This window comes from Parasteatoda tepidariorum, chromosome 7 (assembly GCF_043381705.1).
Source record: "Parasteatoda tepidariorum isolate YZ-2023 chromosome 7, CAS_Ptep_4.0, whole genome shotgun sequence".
Lineage (NCBI taxonomy): Eukaryota > Metazoa > Arthropoda > Arachnida > Araneae > Theridiidae > Parasteatoda > Parasteatoda tepidariorum.
Genome location: NC_092210.1, coordinates 68,241,429 through 68,254,043, shown reverse-complemented (window position 1 = coordinate 68,254,043; position 12,615 = coordinate 68,241,429). Strand labels below are relative to the sequence as shown.

The following is a 12,615-nucleotide window of genomic DNA, read 5'->3' as shown; positions in this document are numbered from 1 at the left end:
ATATATTTTAATTTTAAATTAAAGGGATTAATTTAAATATTCAATACGCATATTTAATTTTTTTTCTCTAAACGTCCATTAAAGAGCTTAAGACTTCTGACTGATTAGAAAATAAAATTAAGAGAATACACCTGTGTGCAATATATTAGAATGTCTTTTAGATATCAAACAATAATTAAAATATATTAGACTCATTTTGTTTACGTGTTGGCTTTATTCAAAATGCTTGTATTAAAAATATATTTTTCCATGCAGGAAGTAAGTATGATTTTGTAACCAAATTGTGTTATTGCGCCATTAACGCCTGAAACTTAAGTAACTATTATTTTAAAAAAAATCAGTTTTAGAGACAGAGTTCGAGTGCACGCTTTTAAATATACATTTGAATACAAGAAAGTAAACCATACGTTTTATGAGTCATATAATTAACATAAGTAAAATTTCCATTTTGCATAAATTTTATTATTTGATATGCTTATATACTAGGAAACACTTTAGTGCTCATACAATAGTTAGGAAAGTAAATACTTACGAATTTAAATTAAAAGAGAAAAAAATATTTTTAAAGAATACATACTTTCGGATATTTAATACTTTATGGTTTTTGATATTTAATTCTTACTTTACATTACATTTCATGCATTATATGTATATGTATATATAGAAGAAATGTACTGATTATAATATTTTAATTTACGTATTTTTATTTGGACTTTACTTGAATATCTGCGCTGTTTTGAATTAATTAAATTATGTTAACGAATTCATGCCATTTTTTTGAATTCCCCACTCTATTAATTTATTTTGTTTTGCCTTTATAAATAAAACATGAAAAAACACTTTTTCACGAATATATTCGTGCAGATAGATAATGGGAAAATATTTTTCATTGTTCATTTTTTTCTATTTTAATCTGCTAATATTTTATTTTCTGTNGTGAAATTCCATCTCAAAACAAAAAATATACATTTTATATATATATATATATATATACAAAGGGAGAGAGAGAAAATAATTTTCCCTTTTTTTTCTTCTTTACAGACGTTGTAGGAGCAGGTACGGCGCATTCGAATGAAATTTGCTCTTTGTTTTTGTAAGGTCTTATTTTAAATACTTAATTTATATTTTGTTATTGCAGTTCTTAGTGGAGCAGATGGTAAAGAAATATATATTTCAACAATTTGAAATAAATTATTATTATAATTATTATTTTCATAATTACATATATGAATTTTATTATAAATCATAATTATAATTATAATTTTAATTATTATTTTTAATTTCACAATCTTAGTAGCAATTCATTTTAATTTTTTAGTGAAAACATAAATTAACGTAAATAAATAATTTTTATTTGTAGTTTTTGTAACTGGAGGTAAGATTACATATTTCTTCACTATGTCCTGAAAAAACATTTAAACATGAATCTGGATCTTTCAAAAACCTTATATTGCCGAACTCAAAATTAAAAAATAAATAAATATGTAAAATAAAAATAAAATAATAAATAAAAAATAATAAATAAAATTAATAATTTACAAGTAAACTCTCGCGTTTGTCAGCATTGAAAATATTAAATTTTAAGGTAAGACATAGGTTTATAGATAATAATGTATGTTAATTATGATAAGACATATTAGACCACATACTTATAATAATGATAAGACATGTTAATTATTATAAGACATAATAAAGCACATACTTTAATAATGATAAAACCTGTTAATTAAGATAAGACATATTATACCAAATAAACTCAGAAAAACTAATTTTCTGGTTACTAACAGATTATTCGGCAATCTTTGTCGATACGAATACCTTAAGAATGTTCTAATGTTTAAGAATGTTTTCATATTTGCTGCGGCTACTTCTGCAATTTTAAGACTTAACAAAAATATTCTCATTAGCTGAAGTAAAATTTATGTAATTTTTTTCTAGCTTTTTAATTATTTTTATTTTTTCAATCTTGTTTAAAAAATTAAAATTCAAAAAATAAATTAGTAGTTTTGGTAGTGTATATATAACCCTCTTGGGGGAAATTGACATGATTTTTCTTCCATTTTTGGGTGATTTTATTTCAAACCTAAGCATCACTAAATTAAGACGAAACATGAATTAATAATAAATTCATAAAAACAAAAACAAATTAATGCGAAAAATAAATACAAAATTAGCAAATACAAAAGATAATTAAATAAAGAAAAGAATAAAAATAAAAAAGAGAAAACTTCGCATAAGCAGCAAGCATATAAAAGTTAGTTCAGAATATATAGAAAACAAGAAAAAAAATTACAGAAAAATGAAAGGAAAAGAAGAAAAGTATTAAGAATAAAATAGCATTATAAGCGAAAAATTCTTAAAAAATTCTATAAAAATCCGGGTACAAAATTATATAATCTTTTCATCAGCTCACACAGCTATATCCGCAAAACGGAGTGCTTTCAAATATTGTACCAATATGGCCAAGGCAAAATTTATCAATACAATAGTGTGAGGAGCACTCAAAAAATATTTGAAACGAAATAAAACATATTAAGTAATAAATATCGAGTAAAAAAAGAAAATGTAATGCTAACAGAAAACAGAACAAAGCACAAAACGAAATCTATAAATCTGGAACAAAATCTATATACGGGAAACATTTCAAGTATGATTTAATATATTTTCGTAATAAGATTGCCAGATTACAAAATAATAAAACAGAAGAGAAAACTGAGCTAAAAGCGTGACTGGAGAGATTTCGTTTTATAGCTCGTTCTTACTGCAGTATTGAAGCGCGTTTGATTACCAAGGATTAGCCCGAAAATGGATGTGAGCAGAGTAATATTATACTGGATAATTTGAAGGAGTTCATAATTACTAAGATTGTTATTTATATTTACAATTGTAATGATTTTAGAAAATTAACATCCATGAAAAAAAGAGAGAAAGAAACATGAATTGCCGGTTTCGCACAGATTTTCAGCCACGAATTTGTCTGAAATAGATTTTCATACGCTAAACTTGGCTAAATATTGATTTCGTTTTCGGCCTTGTTCCGTTTTTTCTTTGCATTCATTTCTGTTTTTTGCATATTGTATATATTACTTAATGTATTCTATTTCGTTTCAAAAAAGATTTTTGATTTATCCTCACACTATTGAATTTATATATCTTACTTTGGCTATATAGATACAATTTAGAAAGCACTCCTTCTTGCAAATATATANTACAGTTGGGTACATATTTCATCCGAGAGAGTCTATATTTAAGTCTCATGACCGACCGAATGGAGTTCGATCCCCAGTCCACAATATTTCCACAGCATAATATTTCCACAATATTTCCATTAATGCAGTCACTTAGTTCCTTACAGTTGGGTACATATTTCATCCGAGAGAGTCTATATTTAAGTCTCATGACCGACCGAATGGAGTTCGATCCCCAGTCCACAATATTTCCACAGCATAATATTTCCACAATATTTCCATTAATGCAGTCACTTAGTTCCTTACAGTTGGGTACATATTTCATCCGAGAGAGTCTATATTTAAGTCTCATGACCGACCGAATGGAGTTCGATCCCCAGTCCACAATATTTCCACAGCATAATATTTCCACAATATTTCCATTAATGCAGTCACTTAGTTCCTTACAGTTGGGTACATATTTCATCCGAGAGAGTCTATATTTAAGTCTCATGACCGACCGAATGGAGTTCGATCCCCAGTCCACAATATTTCCACAGCATAATATTTCCACAATATTTCCATTAATGCAGTCACTTAGTTCCTTACAGTTGGGTACATATTTCATCCGAGAGAGTCTATATTTAAGTCTCATGACCGACCGAATGGAGTTCGATCCCCAGTCCACAATATTTCCACAGCATAATATTTCCACAATATTTCCATTAATGCAGTCACTTAGTTCCTTACAGTTGGGTACATATTTCATCCGAGAGAGTCTATATTTAAGTCTCATGACCGACCGAATGGAGTTCGATCCCCAGTCCACAATATTTCCACAGCATAATATTTCCACAATATTTCCATTAATGCAGTCACTTAGTTCCTTACAGTTGGGTACATATTTCATCCGAGAGAGTCTATATTTAAGTCTCATGACCGACCGAATGGAGTTCGATCCCCAGTCCACAATATTTCCACAGCATAATATTTCCACAATATTTCCATTAATGCAGTCACTTAGTTCCTTACAGTTGGGTACATATTTCATCCGAGAGAGTCTATATTTAAGTCTCATGACCGACCGAATGGAGTTCGATCCCCAGTCCACAATATTTCCACAGCATAATATTTCCACAATATTTCCATTAATGCAGTCACTTAGTTCCTTACAGTTGGGTACATATTTCATCCGAGAGAGTCTATATTTAAGTCTCATGACCGACCGAATGGAGTTCGATCCCCAGTCCACAATATTTCCACAGCATAATATTTCCACAATATTTCCATTAATGCAGTCACTTAGTTCCTTACAGTTGGGTACATATTTCATCCGAGAGAGTCTATATTTAAGTCTCATGACCGACCGAATGGAGTTCGATCCCCAGTCCACAATATTTCCACAGCATAATATTTCCACAATATTTCCATTAATGCAGTCACTTAGTTCCTTACAGTTGGGTACATATTTCATCCGAGAGAGTCTATATTTAAGTCTCATGACCGACCGAATGGAGTTCGATCCCCAGTCCACAATATTTCCACAGCATAATATTTCCACAATATTTCCATTAATGCAGTCACTTAGTTCCTTACAGTTGGGTACATATTTCATCCGAGAGAGTCTATATTTAAGTCTCATGACCGACCGAATGGAGTTCGATCCCCAGTCCACAATATTTCCACAGCATAATATTTCCACAATATTTCCATTAATGCAGTCACTTAGTTCCTTACAGTTGGGTACATATTTCATCCGAGAGAGTCAATATTTAAGTCTCATGACCGACCGAATGGAGTTCGAGCCCCAGTCCACAATACTTCCACAGTTCTCTTTAATACATGAAGAGATTCCGGTGTCCTGCACTTTCCAGTATTCTGCAGAGTTTCCAGTGTCCAGTTAATTTAACAAAAAGCCTAGCTACAATTTACAATTAAACTATTTTTTACTCTTTTGAAACCATGCTAGTTGTAAATGGTTAAAAATCAGTTTAGTTTTTTTATTTATGATTTTAAAACCATACAAATTATAAACAGTTTCAAAACCGTTAAGGTAAAAAGGATTCTTCACCGTAAGCTTTACCGTTACAGATGCTAGTTTTTACCGCAATTTTAGAATGAAATTCTCGTAGTGTGGTAAAAAGATCTATAATTTTGAAAAGCAGAATTTACGGTTAATCGTTACCATAAGTTTATTTACACCACATGAGAGCTGCTCAATGGGTTATCGGTGATGGTCTGGGAAACCTTCCAGATGATAATCTGATGACTTGCCTTCACAATTTTGATCATCTGTAGAGAGGGAATGGCTCCTCCTCTATGATAACCAAATGACCTGCACCCAAAATAAAGTACTTTACTCTGGAACAGTTTAACGAAGACCGATAACCTAACACCCTTGGTTCCTACAGATGCTGGTCACCCACAAGTGGTCACCCACCCGTTTATTGACAACATCCAGTGGAGCTTGAATTCGGTTTTTACTGGTAACCGTGTCTATACGATCAGTCCACTACGCACGGTTAATCGTTACCTTAGGAAAGGATTAACCGTAACTACTAATTAAATCGTTTAAATACTCTATGTCTTGGTTTTATGAAATAGAAGTATTAATTTTTTTCTCCATTTTACCAGAAATGTCATTACTTTACAGCGCGGTAATTTTACCAGGATTTCTTACTCCATGTAATTGTTTAAAAATTGATAAATATATATAATAGGAGTTTTCTGACTTAAACCATTTAAAATAGGAGAATTTTGTTATTGCCAAAATGTAAGGAAATCGCAACCAACTAAATACTACAAGCAATTTTTTAAGTAATAACTAAATACAGTAAAATTTTTTTAGAAAACCTGTAAAAATCGGAAATCTGCTCCTAGTAGTACTTAATTAATGCAGATAAAAGCAGATAAAACAGCTTGTGTTAAAGTTAAAATAACGTATTTCGAAAATAAAGCATAATTTCATTCTTCATTCTCTTTTTTAAATAAATATTGTAAAATTCAGTAAATTTCTGATGAAAATAATGAAACTGGAACTAATAATTATATTCTGTGTTATAGATATAGGCAAAAATGGTAATTACGTTTTAAATACAATATTAATTTCTAAACTGCTTGTATTATTTTGTGATGTTTATTATGAACTAAAAAAATGCCTTTTTAAAAATATGTAAAAATGTCGTTTTATACATTTTATAATATGTTTTGAAGTAACTACAATTTAATGTGCTTGTTTATTCGTCGATTATAATTATTTTGTTTTAGACATGAGTTATGTGTACAATTATCAACATTTTATAAAAGTTTAAGAAATTTCCAATTTATTTTCAATTAATGTATCTTTTTATCTACAGGTGAAATATAATCTATTTTATTTGAGGTTTTAGACAAATTAACGTTAATTAATGCTAATCTCGTGTGCTTTTTAATTGTAAATGTTTTAAACCCTCTGAAAGATAGGTCGGTAAGCATTTAAAACAATTCAAAATATTCAAAAATTTAAGTATCTAAACATTTGGAATAACTCTTATAAACATTTGCTTACATATTTTATAAATACCTTAAATCAAAACTATCAAAATATATATGATATTTTAAAAATCCCACATTATTATTCATAAACAAGGTATCTAAAATATCCTACTTCGATTAAAAATGCCATTTATACTAAAAGAAATAGGTCAAAACCACTCATCATATTAGATGCTTTCTACTTTTCATAATATAGAGATAATTGTTTCTAACTAGTATTGTTTTTTATGTAAAAGAGGAGGAAGTCACCTGGTGCTTGATCGGGACAAAGGGGAGGATTGTTAGTAATTTCCAATCTAAATATAAGTGTTCAGAAGCAGACATTTTGTCAATAAACGTTGTATTGCAGCAACGCAACTGTTCTTCCACTTAGATTTTTCTTGTTAGTCTTGTATTGTTGTATTTAATTATTTTGTCCTCTTCAATTCTTGTCCATGTCGATTTACTAATAGTTGTGCCTTGTGAGCTTCGTTAACAGACGCTAGACTACTTTGATACTTGACTTTAAAAACTCATCTCACGGTATTTCAAATATTATAATAGTATGTAGGTTTTGAAGAAACTAACGTTCTTCTAAATCATTTGTATTAAATCTTTTCAGCTAATAAAATTTTCTTTCTTTGTATAGACAGTTGGAAACTTAGTTTCCAGATTGCTCTTGCATAACATTAATATGTATCAATTGCGCTCATGAATGAAATATAAAGGGATTTGATAAATTGGTTAAATTTTAAATCTATCAATCTTAGTTGGTCAATTATAGTAAATAATACTATGAATTTCCCTATATTAAAATAGGACTGGATTAACAAATCCATTTAGTGTTTACATTAAAATTATTTTTTTCAACTTTTTAAATAAAAATATTTTTTTGCTCTTTTCAGCCATTCACGCTGTAACAAGTAAGTTAAACACTATTTCTGGGAAATTTATAATGCAACAAAAAAGAATCCTTATCTGAAAGATAATTTATTTAAAACTTTATAATTTTTGGAGAAAAATATTTTATAATAAAATAAAATCCTATGATTAGTTAATCGTCAAAAAATTTAATATCCAAGATTTATTTGCATATACATTTAAAATTAGGTTTATATATGCTTAGAAATAAAATTGTATGTAACTAATACATTTACGTATATTTTAAATTTACTCATATTGAACTAAACTTTTTGAAATTAGTTCCAATATTAATGTGTTCTTACATTTTTAGGTGGTTTTAGTGATGGTAAGAAGTACATTTATTTTTCAAGCAAAGCAATTCAGTTTTTACTGAAAATATATTAAGTTCAAAATATTCCAACGCGAACATTAAAAATGGGATATTTGCAAAAAAATCTAAAAATGCACTTAAAAATCAACCTGAAGAATATGAAAAGCATGTTTAAAATCAGGATCTCCGAATCATATAGTTTAGTTTTTCTTCTGCTGAAATTGATCAACCATGGAACTAGATTTAAGTCATTACATAGTTTAAAAATTCTTAAGATTTTTGTATTTGACCTTTGTAACATACTATTTTTTCCAATTCTTAATTTTCTTTTTTGCTTGTCTACCTTTTTCAAGTTTCTGAAGATGTTGAAACACATGGCGATTAAAAGAAATAAGCGAGGGCTTGTCACATTGCAATTTAAAACAAAAACTGACTTACAAGATATAAGAGAAGATCTTTCATATTGTTTTTTATTAATTTATTTAAATTTTAAACTACAAAATTTTATGCACGATTGTAAACCATTGACAACATTTAAACATTCAAAAACAACGTTTCTAAGATAGACTGTTAAATGTAAGATTTGAAAGAACGAAACACATTATTTTCCATCATAAAATGATGGAAATTATTGGTCCAAAAATATCCAACATTACATGTTGGTTGACCATCATATAGAAAAACATCATTTTCCAACATAAAATGATGGTAGCTTGTTGGCCCATTATTCCATTATGGCATGATGGGAATTGCTGGATGTTGGTTAGCATCAAATGGAGTTGGGCCAACATGAAACCAACATAAACCATCAAAAAATCTTGTTGGTCCCATCAAGAATTTTGTCTTGGGTGCCCCCTCAATTAGGACACAATTACTTTTTTACATTGCTGGAAGCTACATCTCTGTACTTTAATTTTATCCGAATGCTGATAAGATTCTTTATTATAGAATTGTAATTTTTATTTATTAATCGCAAGCACAAAGTTAACCAAGAAAATATTTAGTTGAAAAACAGAAATTTAATTAATGTTCCCTCATCACGTAAATTTTAAAGCGTTAACTGTTATTTTTCAAGGCGCATTGAATTTGCACTGCAAATACAAATGAAAATTTTAAAAACTAAGCAGTGATTATAAGTTTTATTTTCTTATTTCAGGTGTTCACTTTTACCATAAGGACAAACAACATTATTAGAAATGAAACTGGTATACATAATAAGTATTTTTATGATTTGCTAAGTTACATAAATTATAATTTATTAATGTGCCGTGCTTGCTTCTTAAACATGTTTTAAATTATTTTTAATTTTGAAAATGAAAATAGAAACACGGCAATCTAATCTAATCAGCTGTGATTTGAATAAAGCGTGATAGTATAAGAATTCAAAGCATTATTGTATTTTCAAAAGTTACACAAAGCAGATTCTACAAAAAAAACTATTTTCATTAAGAAGAAAAAGTAGTGTCTAAAATCAAATCTTATTCGTCAAACATTTTTTTCGATTATATATCGGAAGAGTAAAAAAAAATATTGTTTTCTATATTCCAGGTTTTGCAAGAGAAATGTGTTTTTTTTCCAAATGAAATATTAAAAATCGACGGAAAGTTGAAAATAAGAACATAAAAATATAACAACACACTCTATGAACTTCTTTAAAAAAGTATTTTAAGTTAGCAGTTAAAATTTGAAGTTAGTGGAAAAATTTAACTCTCTTGTGATGTTTTCTGATAATGTTTTGTGATGTTTTCTGGTAAAATAAATTTAGAAATAAAGTTCTTAAATATATTTCCTCATCATAAACTTTTTTGTTTATAAGAATTTGTAATTAAGGCAATTTTTAAGTAAAAATGCTTCGCTAATCTTTTTAAGTGGCATTGTCTCATGAAACAATGATCAAAAGAAATGTTCTGCATTAAAACTTTAAAATTCTATTTGATACTGAACAACTTTAATTTACTTATTCAATAATCTTTTTTATTACATACTACTTGAACCTTTTTATTAGATCAGTTTAGATTAAACTAATGGAAGAAACAATATACATTTTTTTGTTCACGAGCAGTTTAAAATTATTGCATATAATTAAGAGTAATATTTTAATTTCTAATTATAGCATTTTAATGAATTATTTTTTATTTTATGACATTAGTCATATCATTCTAATTTCTTACTGAATTTTTTATCGATTTTTAATTTTTTTTATTATTTCACTTTCTAATGACAACTAAAATAATGTATATTTGTGATTTTAATATGATAATCTTGTAATTATAAAATAATTTTTAAAGCATTCTCTCTTTAAATATATAAATACATTATAATTTTTGAATTATTTATATGATTGGTTATGTAAAACTCCATGCACTCCATAATTTTGTTTTATTTATGTTTATAATCTTTATAAAAAGTATGTGAGAAATAATATTTTTTTAATGAAAAGTCTTGAATTAGCCAAATGAACTCTTCATGAACTCTTCACGACTTGAGTAGCAAATTAAGCGCGTTGCACGTAAAAACTAAAATTTAACGCAAGCAATTTATTATATCATAAAAAAAGTGAAAGTTGTAGTTTGTTAATTTGTACATTAGGATTAAAAAAAGTATGTTTTTTTTAAATTTTTTTCCTTCTTTTTTTCCGAAACTCTGAACTGCTAGTGATAAACGTAAATAATCAATGACTTTAACATAAGAGTTTTAAATTTTGAAATTTATTCAGATTTAAGAAAATGGTTGCGCTTAAGTTCAGAATATGATAGTGCTTTTGTTCACACGCATTCCTTTTTCGTAGAAAGTGTTGAAGCACAAAGTTTTTGAATGCATATCAATTATTATTGTCACTCTATTTTCCTGATCTTGACCCTGATGGAGCAAAATTAAAAACAAGAACACTTAACCCAAATTATTTAAGCAAAGAGCTATTAAAGTCTCCCTGAGCTTAAATTCTGATTCTTAAAGAAATAAGATTGTAAATACAAAACGTATGCGTAGTTGAGAGAATATTTAAGACGAATTCGAATTAGGCTTAACAGAACCAGAGAGGATAGATAGGATGCATTAAAAAAGTACTTAAAACAGTTTGCATAGAACTGAAAATAAAATAGTAATATTCTTTTTACTCAACTAAAAATATACATACAAGTTATTAACGGTAAAATTGAGTTTCTGAAGATGAAAAGCAACATTGAAGACAGACGTTAACAATCACCAGCTCGTTATCATTGAACACACCAACATTAGAGCTTTCGGAAGTGCAATTATAGTGATTGCGGTGTAAAATGCGAGTGTTGTTTGTGTTAAATATCAACATTTCAGGTTTTCAGAACTTTTTTTCATACTATGATATTTCTATATGATAGCTTAATTTTATGTTAACGGGAAAAAAAATGTTCCTGCTCTAAACTTTTAGAGTTGTTCAATATCAAATTCGGAGTGATATTTCACAGTTTTTACTGCGAACGTGAGTCGAACTTATATGAATAAGTCATTATGGATACAGTATATAGACTAGCAAACTCAAAAGACTAGTGCTCCAAAATTCTATTTACTTATTAATCATGAAGAAAGTAATGATACCAAATGGTAAAATGAGATTTTTTTCCTCTTGCACAAAGCTTATTACCAACTTTTTACCAAATTTATAACAAAAATAAACTAAATATAAGAAATAAAAGTAAAAATAGACACAAAATTATATTATCTGTTAAAAAATATAGTGTTTCTTAGTTGTACTTAATATCTTTCTTCGAGTCTTGTTTCTTGGGCTTAAAAATCATGTAAATTAACTTGATGTGTAAATCTACTAAATTTTTGGCAGATAGTGTATTTTATTTTTAATTGATATCATACGTTTCCAAAAACATTTTGCACAATTGATTTTTCATAAATTTGCATTGTTTACTGTTTTAAAATGTTTTTACAGCTAACCAAGCATAAAATCGTAGCATACTTTTAAGAATAAAATAGCAAAAACTTTGTGTGTTGCCCAAATGTTGTTTATTTATTTCATTGTTTAAAACGAAATAAAATAATACAATTATTCTAAGCAATATTTTAAAACAATTTAACAATTTCATTCAATTTGCAAGTATCATAGATTTTACAAGTATTTTATATATTGTTATGAGAACAAGGTATAAAAACAGAAAATTTATGTGAAAATATGAGATCCTAAAAAACCCATTTTCAACGTGATTATTGGGGGTTAGTTTGTAATCTGCTACCATACTATTCACTTTTATTGAAAAAATCTTTCCTAATTCCCCAATGCTTAATATTATAAAATAAATAGATGTTTTGAGTATTTTTATATCATTATATTTACTATTTCAGATCATCTCAAGTCCATCGAAAATCTTCAGTTGTGGATTGCATGCCATACATTACTTTTTTTAACAGCTTTGTAAGCAAGCTCTTTAGAACTTGCTATGAAAATACTAATAAAAATCTTTCTTGCATTATCTTGAGTGACATTATTTGCTATGATTTAAGAAAATAGTTAGTGAACAAAAAATATATATTGACAAAACATTTAACTTTCAAAAACATTGAGTACTATTAAGAAAAAGTTTCAAACAATGGAAAATGTTTTGAAAATTCCCCAATAATTAAATGTAAAATTTAATGCCGATGATTCTTTCTGCCTCATTTTTCCGTTTTTTTATTTAATGCCGATGATTTCATCTCACCTGCATGGTCAAAAAA

The 12,615-nt window shown here is 27.8% G+C and overlaps 2 long non-coding RNA genes across 2 annotated transcripts; both read left to right on the top strand.

Annotated features, from left to right (window-relative positions):
* The first annotated feature begins 971 nt into the window (after window positions 1-971).
* On the top strand, window positions 972-2,356 carry LOC122269029 (uncharacterized). The gene is made up of 3 exons (XR_011637132.1): window positions 972-1,056; window positions 1,139-1,156; window positions 1,361-2,356. It is a non-coding gene; the product is annotated as an uncharacterized lncRNA (long non-coding RNA).
* Window positions 2,357-3,240: 884 nt separating this feature from the next.
* Window positions 3,241-12,371, top strand: LOC107438813 (uncharacterized). The gene is made up of 5 exons (XR_006224891.2): window positions 3,241-6,245; window positions 7,586-7,603; window positions 7,915-7,929; window positions 9,071-9,119; window positions 12,244-12,371. It is a non-coding gene; the product is annotated as an uncharacterized lncRNA (long non-coding RNA).
* Window positions 12,372-12,615: the final 244 nt, after the last annotated feature.